The 16,737-nt window shown below is 34.5% G+C and overlaps 1 protein-coding gene and 1 non-coding gene across 2 annotated transcripts in view; one reads left to right on the forward strand and one right to left on the reverse strand.

Annotated features, from left to right (window-relative positions):
* Window positions 1-16,737, forward strand: part of LOC133336147 (tyrosine-protein kinase Btk-like) — a gene marked incomplete at its 3' end in the record, with an annotated part of 96,214 nt that overhangs the window by 65,856 nt on the left and 13,621 nt on the right. The window lies entirely within an intron of this gene.
* Trnaf-gaa (transfer RNA phenylalanine (anticodon GAA)) lies at window positions 10,781-10,853 on the reverse strand. The gene has a single exon. It is a non-coding gene; the product is annotated as a tRNA-Phe (tRNA).

Raw genomic sequence — 16,737 nt, forward strand, 5'->3', positions numbered from 1 at the left:
TTTAAAGAATTTTTGAAAGGATACCACACACCATTAGGCGTGGATTTTTTAAATATTTTTTCTCAAGCCCTTAAACACCATTAGGCGTGGATTTTTTAAATATTTTTTCTCAAGCCCTTAAAGACCATTAGGCGTGGATTTTTTAAATATTTTTTCTCAAGCCCTTAAAGACCATTAGGCGTGGATTTTTTAAATATTTTTTCTCAAGCCCTTAAAGACCTTTAGGCGTGGATTTTTTAAATATTTTTTCTCAAGCCCTTAAACACCATTAGGCGTGGATTTTTTAAATATTTTTTCTCAAGCCCTTAAACACCATTAGGCGTGGATTTTTTAAAGAATATTTGAAAGGATACCACACACCATTAGGCGTGGATTTTTTAAATATTTTTTCTCAAGCCCTTAAAGACCTTTAGGCGTGGATTTTTTAAATATTTTTTCTCAAGCCCTTAAAGACCATTAGGCGTGGATTTTTTAAATATTTTTTCTCAAGCCCTTAAAGACCTTTAGGCGTGGATTTTTTAAATATTTTTTCTCAAGCCCTTAAGGACCATTAGGCGTGGATTTTTTAAATATTTTTTCTCAAGCCCTTAAAGACCTTTAGGCGTGGATTTTTTAAATATTTTTTCTCAAGCCCTTAAAGACCATTAGGCGTGGATTTTTTAAATATTTTTTCTCAAGCCCTTAAAGACCTTTAGGCGTGGATTTTTTAAATATTTTTTCTCAAGCCCTTAAAGACCATTAGGCGTGGATTTTTTAAATATTTTTTCTCAAGCCCCAACAAATCAATAGGCGTGGATTTCTCAAGCCCTTAAAGACCATTAGGCGTGGATTTTTAAAATATTTTTTCTCAAGCCCTTAAAGACCATTAGGCGTGGATTTTTAAAATATTTTTTCTCAAGCCCTTAAAGACCATTAGGCGTGGATTTATAAAATATTTTTTCTCAAGCCCTTAAAGACCATTAGGCGTGGATTTTTAAAATATTATTTCAAGGATATCCTCATAGCTCTAGGCGTGGATTTTTAAAATATTATTTCAAGGATATCCTCATAGCTCTAGGCGTGGATTTTTAAAATATTTTTTCTCAAGCCCTTAAAGACCATTAGGCGTGGATTTTTTAAATATTTTTTCTCAAGCCCTTAAAGACCATTAGGCGTGGATTTTTAAAATATTTTTTCTCAAGCCCTTAAAGACCATTAGGCGTGGATTTTTAAAATATTTTTTCTCAAGCCCTTAAAGACCATTAGGCGTGGATTTATAAAATATTTTTTCTCAAGCCCTTAAAGACCATTAGGCGTGGATTTTTAAAATATTTTTTCTCAAGCCCTTAAAGACCATTAGGCGTGGATTTTTAAAATATTTTTTCGCCAGGCCTAAATTTACATCCGGGTCCTCTTACATTAGTTTTGACTTTAAATCATTAAATGAAAAAAAATGTTATTCGTTTAACTTCCGGTTTCCTTCTTCCTCAGCCTACATTCTACAAAATAAGTTTTTAACTGTTATTTAAGCCGAATAAAAGTAGAACAAACGTTGTGTTCCGTTCCGCTTTATTTTCCTACGCCATTTTCCCAAATGTCCTGATGCAATTTATTTTCCTATTCGGTTGCCTCTTACCCTTTTTGGGCTGTTCTGTTTTATTTTATTATTATAGTTTGCCAGGACTTGAGAACAGGAAGAAAAAAGCAATTCTATAAAATGAACGTATCCCAACTTCTGATGCCAGGGAGAGATCGGTCGTCCATATGCTGCTCCTTGTACATGTGTGTTCTATTTATGACATTTTGTGTGTGAGGAAACCCAAATCAAAAGTTTTTCTTTTTGTTTTTCAAAAATAATATTAAATGCTTTTCAATGCGGAAAATATGAATATGTATAATAAAACATGAGTGAAGAAAGATTTCAATGGAATCGCAGTGGGCATGAAGGCAGCCAGGCAGACGGGCATAACAGCGACATAGTTATTTAATCGGTTATTAACCCGCTTAATTCATAGGAAAGGAATACGAATAAAATAAAAAATTTAAATATTAAGTAAACGGGTATTGGCTTTTAAGGGCTTAAGAAAAAATATTTAAAAAATCCACGCCTAATGGTCTCTAAGGGCTTAAGAAAAATTATTTAAAATATCCACGCCTAATGGTCTGTTAGGGCTTGAGAAGAAATATTTAAAAAATCCACGCCTATTGGTCTTTAAGGGCTTAAGAAAAAAATATTTAAAAAATCCACGCCTATTGGTCTTTAAGGGCTTAAGAAAAAAATATTTAAAAAATCCACGCCTATTGGTCCTTAAGGGCTTGAGAAAAAATATTTAAAAAATCCACGCCTATTGGTCCTTAAGGGCTTGAAAAAAAAATATTTAAAAAGTCCACGCCTATTGGTCCTTAAGGGCTTGAGAAAAAATATTTAAAAAATCCACGCCTATTGGTCCTTAAGGGCTTGAAAAAAAATATTTAAAAAATCCACGCCTATTGGTCCTTAAGGGCTTGAGAAAAAATATTTAAAAAATCCACGCCTATTGGTCCTTAAGGGCTTGAGAAAAAATATTTAAAAAATCCACGCCTATTGGTCCTTAAGGGCTTGAGAAAAAATATTTAAAAAATCCACGCCTATTGGTCTGTTAGGGCTTGAGAAAAAATATTTAAAAAATCCACGCCTATTGGTCTGTTAGGGCTTGAGAAAAAATATTTAAAAAATCCACGCCTATTGGTCTGTTAGGGCTTGAGAAGAAATATTTAAAAAATCCACGCCTATTGGTCTGTTAGGGCTTGAGAAAAAATATTTAAAAAATCCACGCCTATTGGTCTGTTAGGGCTTGAGAAGAAATATTTAAAAAATCCACTCCTATTGGTCTGTTAGGGCTTGAGAAGAAATATTTAAAAAATCCACGCCTATTGGTCTGTTAGGGCTTGAGAAGAAATATTTAAAAAATCCACGCCTATTGGTTTGTTGGGGCTTGAGAAAAAATATTTAACAAATCCACGCCTTATGGTCTGTTAGGGCTTGAGAAAAAATATTTAAAAAATCCACGCCTATTGGTCTGTTAGGGCTTGAGAAAAAATATTTAAAAATTCACGTCTATTAGTCTGTTAGGGCTTGAGAAAAAATATTTTAAAAAGTCCACGCCTATTGGCCTTTAAGGGCTTGAGCAAAAATATTTAAAAAATCCACGCCTATTGGCCTTTAGGGCTTAAGAAAAAATATTTAAAAAATCCACGCCTATTGGCCTTTAAGGGCTTAAGAAAAAATATTTAAAAAATCCACGCCTATTGACCTTTAAGGGCTTAAGAAAAAATAGTTAAAAAATCCACGCCTATTGGTCTGTTAGGGCTTAAGAAAAAATATTTAAAAAATCCACGCCTATTGGTCTGTTAGGGCTTAAGAAAAAATATTTAAAAAATCCACGCCTATTGGTCTGTTACGGCTTAAGAAAAAATATTTAAAAAATCCACTCCTATTGGTCTGTTAGGGCTTAAGAAAAAATATTTAAAAAATCCACGCCTATGGGTCTTTAAGGGCTTGAGAAAAAATATTTAAAAAATCCACGCCTATGGGTCTTTAAGGGCTTGAGAAAAAATATTTAAAAAATCCACGCCTATGGGTCTTTAAGGGCTTGAGAAAAAATATTTAAAAAATCCACGACTATGGGTCCTTAAGAGCTCGAGAAAAAATATTTAAAAAATCCACGCCTAATCCTTAAGGGCTCGAGAAAAAATATTTAAAAAATCCACGCCTATTGGTCCTTTAGGGCTTGAGAAAAAATATTTAAAAAATCCACTCCTATTGGCCTTTAAGGGCTTAAGAAAAAAATATTTAAAAAATCCACGCCTAAGGGCTTAAGAAAAAAATATTTAAAAAATCCACGCCTAAGGGCTTAAGAAAAAAATATTTAAAAAATCCACGCCTTGGTGGTCTTCAAAAAAATATTTTTTAAAAAATCAACCCTTGTTGGTCTATGGAAAAAATATTTTTTAAAAAATCCACGCCTATTGAAATTTTTTTCAAATCTTAGTTTTTTTCTTCTGCTGATCCTTCAAGGGTTAATTGTTTTTCTGTTTTTTGTCCCACAAAATTGTCAATCAAGGGAAAAGTTAAAACATTGGCTGGCTGTTGGTGTTCATTTACTTGTTTTTCACTTTTCCGCTGTATTTACACCAACAGCTATGAAATGGAAAACTGCAAAAAACACAAAAACGACACATTCATGTTCCATTAAAATATTTGAACCAAAAAGCAGCAACAACACCAATCACAACAACACACTTATTTAACAGCTCCTCCATGTCATCGTTTTTTTAAGGGAAACCCAAGGAAAGGAAGGAAAAGTTGAAATGAGAATATTTATAGAAAAATATTTTCAAATGTTGGAAACTACAACAACAACAAAAATGTCGTCGACTTTTATTCTTTGCAGGAGACGAGATGAATGGGGTTCGGAATGAAATGAATGAAAGGAGAAAATGACACCAAACAAAGTGAACAGAAACGGCTGACATACAGACAACCAGCAGCCATCGAACGTCGTGAGGAGGGAGTGGTTGGACTGGCATGTGTTCTGAGGAGAGAAGAAACCTATTCGCTACACAATGTTTAAAAATAAACTATGAACATGATAACGACAAAGAAGTCCATAGATTTCAGCTAGAGATTTTTTTCCAAAAGGAGGATATCCATGCTGCAGAAGGGTCGGGTGGACGAACGGACAAACACTGAATAAATATTGAAACATATGTATGACACAAAAGTTGAAGGAACACGACGAAGACGATGGAGAGGCCGGAGGACTAGCAAATTGTATAAAATAATAGAGTCACAACGTCATCTTGTCTCCATGAGACATGGTAATGGTATTGACATATCCGTTAGATAGTATGTCAAACCGTTCAACTTTATCTCAACTGAAAATAGTGTTTGATAGCAAACGAAAAAATTGGGGCGGAGGGTTGGTAGAAAAAACTACCCCAAATTGTTAAATAAAAAAAAACAAATTTAATTAAAGAAAAATTTAAATGATTGACAGGAGGTCAGTATGTTAATTGATCCGAAGCCATACAAGTTAAAAAATTAATTGGGGTCTCCTTACGACCTACTGAAAGTTCTTCCAGATTCTCAATCCTATGGGCCACGGCTAATCGTATTTAAGGGCTAGAGAAAAAATAATTTAAAAAATCCACACTTTATCGTGTTTAAGGGCTTGAGAAAAAATATTTCAAAAATCCACGCCTATTGGCCTGTTAGGGCTTGAGAAAAAATATTTCAAAAATCCACGCCTATTGGCCTGTTAGGGCTTGAGAAAAAATATTTAAAAAATCGACGCCTTTGGGTCTACTAGGGCTTGAGAAAAATATTTAAAAAATCCACGCCTTTGTGTCTATTTAGGCTTGAGAAAAAAATATTTTAAAAATCCACGCTTTTGGGTCTATTAGGGCTTGAGAAAAAATATTTAAAAAATCTACGCTTATTGGTCTTTAAGGGCTTGAGAAAAAATATTTTAAAAATCCACGCCTATTTGTCTTTTAGGGCTTGTGAAAAAATATTTAAAAAATCCACGCCTAGTGCTTGTGAAAAAATATTTAAAAAATCCACGCCTAGGGCTTGTGAAAAAATATTTAAAAAATCCACGCCTAGGGCTTGTGAAAAAATATTTAAAAAATCCATGCCTATTGGCCTGTTAGGGCTTGAGAAAATATTTAAAAAATCTCCGCCTATTGGCCTGTTAGGGCTTGAGAAAAAATATTAAAAAAAAATCCCCGCCTATTGGCCTGTTAGGGCTTGAGAAAAAATATTAAAAAAAAATCCCCGCCTATTGGCCTGTTAGGGCTTGAGAAAAAATATTTAAAAAATATACGCCTATTGGTCTTTAAGGGCTTGAAAAAAATATTTGAAAAATCCACGCCTTTTTGTTTGAAATTCTAATTTTTTAATTAAAACTAATTTAGATTCCTCCAGTTTCGAACTTAATTGCCACCTCCATGGTTTTATTTTTCTTTTAATAGAAATTTAAAAATCATTAGAGTTTTGAAATATTTAAACAAGCAAAACAATCCCTTTTTAACATTTCCTGTCACAACCAGTCCATCCCGCCATGCACCCATCATTTGATGATGAATTATCCGCACAAAGCAAAGCAAATTGTGTCTGTGTGGCGAAGCGGACAAGCTGTCACTTTTAATCAAACTTTCTTAATGAAAATCATTTTCAATTTTGATTTGATGGTGTTATTGATGTTGTTGTTGTTGTCAAACAAAAAACTAAATAATTCTCAAATCCCATCATCTACTCACATTCTGCTGGTATATCTCTATCCCCACAATTCAAGTGGATGTGGATGATGTTCTTCACTTAGCATTTTGTTTGTGTTTAATTGAGGGAGTAGAAATGCAACAAAATTCGATAAAATACAAAAAAACTGAAAATCATCATTAATGCCATCAAATTTCTCCTCGTCATCAGCAGCCGCCGCCGCATCATCATCATCATCAGCGTTTGCCTCAATCCCTTTTTCAGTTCGTTCCATCTTCAATTTTCATGGTCTGTCATGTAATTGAAAACGTATCAAAGAGATTATGAAGAGGTTTCGTTGCTTTTTTCTGTGAGATGCATTTCGAATGATTTTCGTTGAAATTGTATGTTCCGAACACTTGAATTAAAGTTTTGTCAGATTATTGTAAAAAAAATCATGTTTTTGATTTCAAGTTGAATTGTTTATTAACTCATAATGAAGGGAAAGAAAACAAATTGAAGATTTTTTTTGAAAATATTTTGAATTCTTTCGTTTTTAATTAACTATAATTGTTTCAAACATTAACACCCAGAATTTCGTATATTATTTTTGTTGGAAAGGAAATTTCCACTTGAGATTTTAGGGGGTTTTTTAACATATATTTTTTTTCAAAAAAAAAAAAAAAATACCCTTAGGCGTGGAATTTTAAATTCTTTTGTCAACCCCTAAAAGACATATAGGCGTGGATTTTTTACATATTTTTTCTCAATACCCAAATGACCCAAGACTTATTCTCAAGGCTTTTTTTATACCCTCCACCATAGAATGGAGGATATATTAATTTTGTTTTTCCGTTTGTAACTCATCGAAATAATCATTTCCGACCATATAAAGTTTATCCATGATTTAGCCATTTCCGTCTGCCTTTTGTATTCACTCTAGCCTCTAAACGAATTGAGATTGAGGTACCCCCCAATTTTCGGTATTTTGGGGTTCATGAGCGCATTTTTCAATTCGATACATTGGGTTTTTACTGGGTACCAACTTTCCCCACTAAAAATTTTAAATAAAGGTCCACTTTTTCTGGTTGCCCCCATATAGGGGCACCCCCTGCAATTTTCAGTTTTTGCGGGATTTTGGCCGGAATTTTCGTTATTTTGGGGTTCTTGAACGCGTTTTCAATCGATTTCGCTGAAATTCGTACATTGGGTTCTTACTAGGTATTAACTTTCCCCACTAAAAATTATAAATATAGGTCCACTTTTCTGGTAGTCCCCATTAATAGGTACCAAATCTCTCCACAAAAAAGTTATATATATTGTCTATTTTTTCGAGTAGCCCCCATAAAATGGTATCCTCCAAATTTTGGTATTTTCATGTTATTGAGCGCTGTTTTCAACCGAATTCGCTGTAATTTGGTATTTTGTAGTCGTATATGGTAACAAATCTGTCTACCAAAAATTATTCACCATCTTTTTGATGTAGTCCCCATATAACCCCGTTTTTATACCCTCCACCACAGTATGGAGGGTATATTAGTTTGGTTTTTCCGTTTGTAACACATCGAAATAATATTTTCCGACCCTTATTATTCTTGATCAGCGTAAAATTCTATGACGATCTAAGCATGTCCGTCTGTACGTCAATTCGTCTAAACGAATTGAGATAGAACGCCAAAATTTTGCATAGAGTCTTTTGTCTGCAGGCAGGTCAAGTTCGAAGATGGGCTATATCGGTCCACGCTTAGGCATAGCTCAAATATAAGGGTACCCACAATTTTTCAGTATTTGGGGTCATTGAGCCCGTTTTTCAACCGAATTCGCTGAAATTTGGTGCATTGAGTTCTTCTTGGGTAGCAAATCTCTCTACTAAAAATTATAAATATAGGTCCATATGTTCGGATAGCCCCAATATAAGGGTACCCCTAATTTGGCGGAATTTTGGGGGGTTTGATCGCATTTTTCGACCGAATTCGCTGAAATTCGGTACTTTGAGTTCTTTGGCGCGATTTTCAACTGAATTCGCTGAAATTTGGTACATCGGGTTCTTTTTGGTTACCAAATTTTCCCACAAAAAAATTATAAATATAGGTCAATTTTTTCGGGTAGCCCCCATATAAAGGTACCTGCAATTTTCGATATTTTAAGGTTCTTGAGCGCGTTTTTCAACCGAATTCGCTGAAATTTGGTATAGTCGTATATGGTAACAAATCTCCCCGCCAAAAAATATTAATATTCACCCCTTTTTAGGGGTAGTCCCCATATAACCCTCTTTTTATATTAAAATGGTTATCTGATTTGTTCCGTGTGTTGCGGTTGGGTAATCGTTACGGGGAATAGTCAATTTTTTACCATACAAAGACTATTTAGCCATCTGTTGTAAACATTCCGCCTTCTAAATATATTGTGATAAAAAATTCAAACATGACTATAATGAAATATATCGGCAGACATTTAGGCATATCCTCAATATAGGGATACCTCTTGAAGGAAATAATTGAGATAAACAATTAAAATATTGCGTTCAAAATTTCCATATACCGGTCATTAATTAGGCATAGCCCTCATATAATGATATCCCCAAATATGCACTATTTCCTACACTATGTAATCGATATTGGTCCCCCTTTAGGCATAGCCTCCTATAACTTTGTAATCTAAATTACAGTAGTTTGAGGATTTTATACTCTACCATGCGTTATCAGTATCAGCCAACTTTTTGGATCTTGCAGATTCAGGGAAAAATCTCCATTAAAAATTGCTGAAATTTGTATTTGGTTACATAGTGGTTTACATAAATCCGTTTGTAGAATTATCGGTGTAGGATCACTTTTTTGTATTTTCCCTATATTTTCATTTCAAGTATCTGTCAGTATACCTATGGTGGATGGTATCCAAAGTTCGGCACTGCCGAATTATTATTTTCCATAATAATTCAACACCATATTAACCAATTTAATTTTTTTTTTCTATTTTCAGGTAAGAAATATTCAATACAATTTGGTATAATATATTTGAAGAGTGTTTGACTCCATGGGTAAGTTATGTCTATAAATAAAGATGTATGGATACGATCTGAAAGGACCTGATCTCCATAGGCTTAAATGCAGGTCCCATAGATAGGCCTTTTAATTCAATCAACATTTTTTCCGAATACCAAAATCCGTTATGTCTGTCAAAGAGTTTATTTAGTCGCTCATGTTTCCTGATTACGGCAATAATTGTCAGTCATATTATTGTGGGGCGTTTAGAGCAGGGGGAACCCCTACATATATTTCATTTCTCATGTTTTGTGGCGCTTTCAAGTGCTTCGGATTTTTTGGTTTCACTTCCAAAGCTCTAATCTAATTTACAATACACCACATAATAAAGTAAACATTGTCCGCCACATTTAACAACAAAAAATCGATAACTACAACAATGTGCAACATAATGTTGTTTACAAAAGGGGGACTATTACACCCCCTTTTTTAAAAATTGAAAACAAACAACGCCTCAAAATGATGGATGGTGAGGAAAAGCCCTAACCAAAAATTCAAGAGGAAGGTAGAGCCCGACAGTCTTCGTGTCTAGTCAATACTTGTTCGTTGTTTATTTAGCTTATCGTTGTCAATTATATTTCTGATTGTTGCGCCTAGAGAAGGGGTCTTCTAAAAAAGCTCCACAAATTTTCCATTCCTCTCTTTGGAGTTGTTGGAATTCCTCGTACCAATGACTCTTTGTCTGGTGACTGCTTTTTCTGTTGCACTTTTTTCCCCCATGTTTTCTTTGTTTGTTTGTAGCAACCCTCTCCTCCCTCTAACCACCTCCTCCACACCATTTTGGATTAACCCAAATAGTGTTTATTTGTTTTGTTAATGGGCATTTGTTCCAATTTTACCTCATTTGTTGCTGCTGCTGATTGTCTCCATAAATTCGAAACAATGCCTAACCGTCTTTTAACGCTATTTATCGCTTCTATTCGGTATATACGGCTTCGTGATCCAGTTTTTCTCTTCTTTGTTTAGTTTCAATTTTTGGGGTGTTCTTTGTTTAATGTTTTGTTTAGGTGAAACTTTTGTGGTGTTTTCGGATAGACTTGTTGCCGATAAGGGAATAAAGGTATCCATTACGTTGGGGGTTTTGTCACTCTGTTCCATAGCTGAGTAAAGAAGAGCCATATCGTGAATTAATGTAACATTTCAAATATTACCATAGATTATACAAAATGGGTTCTCTTCAATTCATAAAGACCGCTACTGGAAAATACCTTTAAATTTTGTTTCTACCATTTTCAGTCTCAAATAAAAAAACTTCTGAAGAAGTTGGAAAAAAGCTAACGAAACGTCGAGTAAAATATGAAATAAATTATTTTGTTAACCAGTGTAGAATATCCTATTAATCTGACTTTTCATCCTTAATATTTTTAAATAAAATACTCCTGAAGGAGTTGGAAAAAAGCTAACGAAACGTTGAGTAAAACATGAAATAAATTATTTTTGTAATCTTCACTTAATAATAAAATAAGGGACCAATAAAAATAAAAATTCAAAATCAAAAAATAAAAAAAAAAAAATTGTCTGCCGAAACCCGGGATTGAACCGGGGACCTTTAGATCTTCAGTCTAACGCTCTCCCAACTGAGCTATTTCGGCTATATGACGAACGCTGTTTATAGTTACTCTTGCCACAACACAGAAACAACAAGAACACCATGAGCTATTAGTGAACGAACTACTGATAAGGGACTGACGACGAACACTCATTTAATTTAAATGTTTAGTTCGCTTCGTAGAAAAAACATCGAAATGTCAAAGGTCGATTTTTATTAATAAATTTAGATTTAAAAAATATTTTTGGACGCCGACATAGACGTAGATTTTTTTTGAAAATATTTCTTAGAGACCTTACACGCCTTGTGGGTCCTTGGAAATAATATTCTTTAAAAAAAACGACTTGTGGGTCCTTGGAAATAATATTCTTTAAAAAATCCACGCCTTGTGGGTCCTTGGAAATAATATTCTTTAAAAAAAAGACGACTTGTGGGTCCTTGAAAATAATACTCTTTAAAAAATCCACGCCTTGTGGGTCCTTGGAAAAAATATTCTTTAAAGAATCCACGCCTTGTGGGTCCTTAAAAAATCGACGCAAAATAGACACTTCTGAATACTTTTTTTACAATTTTTGAAATGAAGTGTCCTTAAAAAAATATTCCGGAAATAGTTCGCTGCCACCCATAGTCTCGAATATATTATCATGATATAAAATTTGTAAAACCTCAACTATTAATTATGTCAATGAAAATAAAAAATAATAATAAATTGTTTATGTCATCTACATGTTACGATGTGAGTGTGGGAAGGATACAATGTAAGTGGAAAGATAATCTCCATCCCTCCCATTATTTCCCAGAAATATGCAAATGAGTTGATTTATCCAAATAATTAGGTGTTGACTATCCATGGCAAGAAATCCCTCAATTTATTTGTCCTTTATGATGGGGATATGGTGGTGGTGGTGGCAGCGGTCATTTAAATGAACCTTTTCGTCTTCTCCATTCTATCCCATCCCATGTCAGTCACAAAAATTCTTCTTCGCATTTGGTCATGAGAATTTTTTTATTCATTCCCATATTTTTTATTGTTATTGTTATAGTTTAGTGTGTGTGTCCCAAGCACAACACTGTAATAAATGTCAGACCGGCAACAGACTGACTGACTGAGCAACAGGATGTCCGTTTATTTTAATGTACGTATATTTTTTTTGTGAATTTCCATTTTTTGTGCCTCTCCTTCCATGTCTAGCCTTTTGTTGTTGGTATGCCTCCTCCTTCATTGTCTCGCTGGCATCGCGAGGAGACAACATGACCGCTGTTGTCACTACCCTAATTGGCACTGACATTTAAATGTCCGGCTTGTTGGATTGTTGTCCATGCTGATGTGAATTTTTGATAAGAGAACATCACAGAAGAAGGTATCTCCACCTCTACCATGTAATAATAACACCAAAAATCCGTTTAATGGTCTATCCTGCAGTTTTATTGTAGGCATGGTATGGAGAGGTTTGGAAGACATAACCTACAACTATTTTGTAAATGTGGAAAAGGGTTTATTTAAAAAATATTTGTGCTTAAAAATATTTTCGGAAGAACCTCTAGGCTTCCTTCACAAGGCGTGGTTTTTTTAAAGAAATATTTTTTAGGGTCCCTCCACAAGGCGTGGATTTTTGAAAGAAATATTTTTTAGGATCCCTCTACAAGGCGTGGATTTTTTAAAAAAATATTTTTAGGTTCCCCCTACAAGGCGTGGATTTTTTAAAAAAATATTTTTACTGTCCCTCTACAAGGCGTGGATTCTTTAAAAAATATTTTACAGACCCTCTACAAGTCGTGGATTTTTTAAAAAATATTTTTACTGTCCCTCTACAAGGCGTGGATTTTTTAAAAAATATTTTAGGGTCCCTCTACAAGGGGTGGATTTTTTAAAAAATATTTTTAGGGTCCCTCTACAAGGCGTGGATTTTTTAAAAAATATTTTTACTGTCCCTCTACAAGGCGTGGATTTTTTAAAAAATATTTTTAAGGTCCATCTACAAGGCGTGGATTTTTTAAAAAATATTTTTAGGGTACCTCTACAAGGCGTGGATTTTTTAAAAAATATATTTAGGGTCCCTCTACAAGGCGTGGATTTTTTAAAAAATATTTTTAGGGTCCCTCTACAAGGCGTGGTTTGTTTAAAAAATATTTTTAGGGTCCCTCTACAAGGCGTGGTTTTTTTAAAAAATATTTTTAGGGTCCCTCTACAAGAGTGGTGGATTTTGTTTTAAATATTGTTCGGGTTTGCCTCCTGTAATTGTTTTTGAATTCTACATTTCTTTAAAATCCCTGAATTTTTCCTCAACTAATCCCTTATCACAACACCTCCATGCCATGACCCAGAAAAATGACAGAATAAAGAAAATTTACCCTCACAAATATGACAAGAATTAAGAAATATTTAACTTTTGTAAAAACCATTACTAACGCCTATCACATCAAAACAAAAAAATCGAAAGAAAAAATTACAAAACCCCAAAAAATTAGGTTAGGCCCTTTTTCCAATCAGCCAGGCAGTCAGTCATCGTTCAGCTGAAAACAAAGAACAACAACAAGAAACATTCCACAATGAGGAAACCTCATTTCATCTGTCAATTATGAAGAAAGAGCGAAAAAAACAGACCTCAGACATACCAACGACCACCGCCACAAAAAATTGGTAACGTCTTATCACGACACAAGGTGAGTAAGTGATAAAGTAAAGATTTAATAAAGACGAGGAAAAGAAAAGGAAAGGGAAAAACATCCAACAGCAGAATGGAACTTCATTTAGGTTGCTGGGATTTATGTTTTGGAGGGAAGCAGGCCATGGGCCATAGCTGTTCGTTCTGTCTCCCCATATAACTGTTGTTGTCAGTGGTCGTCAGTCGTCGCCGTCTTCTTATTTTTTCCAGCGAAAAAAAAATAAGGGAACTATCATCGACGACGTGTGTGTTATTTTGCGTGTGACTCATTAATCACTAAAGTGGTCGGGTGGTGGACGGATAGATAGTTGCCGTTGTCTGCCACTGTCTTTGTTTTTGCCTTTTTTAGAAATACAATTTCCAATAATTGATCACATCTTCTTATCGGATACACTCAACCAAAAACAATAACAACTACAAAATAACATTTATTGCCATATAAAAAACCGATCAGTCCATTTGTGTTTTTTGTGAGGACGGCGGGATCAACTTGGACATTGGTCAACCAAGCAAATGCAACATAAAGCGATTGAGGGTGGGGAATAAATATCTCATGGAATAACAACAATAGCAACGACACAACAACAACAAGTAACACGATTCCCTGCTGTGTTTGGTAAACAATGATATATGCGGCACTTTTCTTCTTCTGCCATACATTTCGTTGCCTGGACAGTCAGCCAAGCCAAGCCACTACTGCTTTGTCCAATTCACCTTCGATCGAGCTTAAGAAGGTCGAATTAACAGTTTTTTTCTAAAATATTTCGAATGGACAGTGGTGTGAAGTAACAGCGTTGATTTTTTTAATAATTTTTTGAGACCATCCTTAGGTGTGGATTTTTATACCCTACATAACTATGTTGTCTGGGTATTATAGCTTTGTGCAGCCCCAAGAGTTAGGGCTTAAAGGTGGTCCTAGACCCACCTTTATGTATACCGATCGTCATATCTCGACTAGTTGAGTCGATCTAGACATGTGTGTCCATCCGTCCGTCTGTCCTTTATAATTTGTAAACACGATACAGGTTATGGACCAATCTTCACGAAATTTTGCATGTAGGATGGATTCTACCCAATGAAGATCGGTTAATATTAAGAGGATGAAATGGACCAAATACTTAATTTTTGTCGCTTTTTCTGGTCGCTCCCGAGGCCGTAATTATGGCCCAAACATCTCCAATTTACATGGAGAAGGGGATCGGACCAAAGAATAATCATACTTGTTTTGATAAAGATCGGTCAATATTTAGCGGGTCGAATGGCTTTTGTGTGAAAAATGACAAAATTTGTATTCTATGGCGTATATATTTACTCCTGAAGGACACAGATCCGAGAAGTTAATAGCATGTCCAAGAGGAGTGGTTGATCTTTAAATTGATACCAATTATATTGTCGTAGGTACTCGGATGCAGGAGTTACACTTAAATATTTACAGGTGCTCACGTATTCATATATTATTTAGTAACCTATTACCACACTGTAGGGCAGAAATATAGCGCTGATCGCTTTGAAATGTTCCATGAGGTTCCAGTTATGGTCAAGGACAACGCCTAAAATGTTAGATGATGATCAGATAATAATTTTTCGGATGAAGTGGACCGAAAAGTTAATTATTTGTACTTTTGCAGTCGAAAGCCGAACATCACAACACAACCCGCGTTGAAGGGAATCTGGACAAGATATTAGAGGGGCTGTACTGATTATTAGTAACATTTGCTGACCTCTAGCCAGTCAAAAGTGTGCAAATATTGCCCAATCTCAGAATATAGAATCACAGAAAGTTAGATTCTCATGGAAGTTGTGTAGGGTATGATATGGTCGGCCCCGTCCGACTATACTGCTCGGGTCACTGGTTTTTAAATTAATTTTAGGACTATCCCCAGGCATGGATTTTTTAAAAATAATTTTTTGAGACCATCCTTAGGCGTGGATTTTTATACCCTACACCACACTTTGTGCATATGTTTGTAACAGGCAAATGGAATCGAGATAGATCCATGGTTCATTTTGAGAATATGCATAGAATCACTTCCTGAGTCGATTTATGCATGTCCGTCCGCCCGCTGTTGATGTTAAATTGTAAATAAAATACAGGTCGCACTTATAATCCGATTTAGATTTATTTATTTATTTACTTATTTATTTATTTATTTGGACAAAGGACAAACCCTATTGGGAAAAATCGGTTCAGATTTAGATATAGCTCCCATATATATTTTCGTCCGATTTAAGGTAAATGGTGCAGCAAAGTCCTTATATATCTCTCGATTTGCACGAAATTTTGCACAGTATACTGAATTAAGCCTAGAAAGACGTGTGTTAAATTTCGTGAAAATCGGTTCAGATTTATATATAGCTCCCATATATATTTTCGTCCGATTTAATGTAAATGTTGGTCCAAAGTCCCTAAATATCTTTTGACTTGCACGAAATTTTGCACAGCGTACTTAATAAAGCCTAGAAAGATGTATGCTAAGTTTCGTGAAAATCGGTTCAAATTTAGATATAGCTCCCATATATATATATTCGTCCGATTTAAGGTAAATGGTGCACCAAAGTCCCTAAATATCTTTCGATTTGCACAAAATTTGGCACAGCGTACTGAATTTGTTCTACAATGATGTGTGTTAAGTTTCCTGAAAATCGGTGCAGATTTAGATGTAGCTCACATATATATTTTCGTCCGATTTAATGTAAATGGTGTACAAATCTCCCTATATATCTTTCGATTTGCACAAAAATTGGCATAGCGTAATGAATTAGGTGTAGACTGATGTGTGTCAGGTTTCCTGAAAATCGATCCAGATTTATTTCATGTTAATCGTCCTTCAATGTCTGTTAGGATTCATCTGTTGAATATACCCAAAGTGGTGAAGGGTATCATATAGTCGGCCCCTCCGACTTTACTACTTTCCTTACTGGTTTAAAAATTATTCTTTAGTTTCACCACTCAACCCACTGTACATAATTACTCGTTTCTTTATTAGCTTTGTGTTCTTCACTTAAGCGGATAATTAACGAAATTTTTTTGAATGGAATAGTTGTTGTTATTGTTTTTTATATAGCCAACCGTATTATCGTTGTTATAGTTTTGTTTCAATTTTATTTGAACATAAAAACCATTTTTGATTAATTTCTATTTTTTCAACTTGACATTCAATTCGATTCGCTTGGGGCAAAAGACATTGGAAGGAAAAATGTCGTTCTTTTTTTCAACGTCATTCACTCTCACAGCTATGGTCAAGGTAATTTATTATTAAA

This window comes from Musca vetustissima, unplaced genomic scaffold, assembly GCF_032173495.1.
Source record: "Musca vetustissima isolate MV318-11 ecotype Yass unplaced genomic scaffold, APGP_CSIRO_Mvet_v1 utg1485, whole genome shotgun sequence".
NCBI lineage: Eukaryota > Metazoa > Arthropoda > Insecta > Diptera > Muscidae > Musca > Musca vetustissima.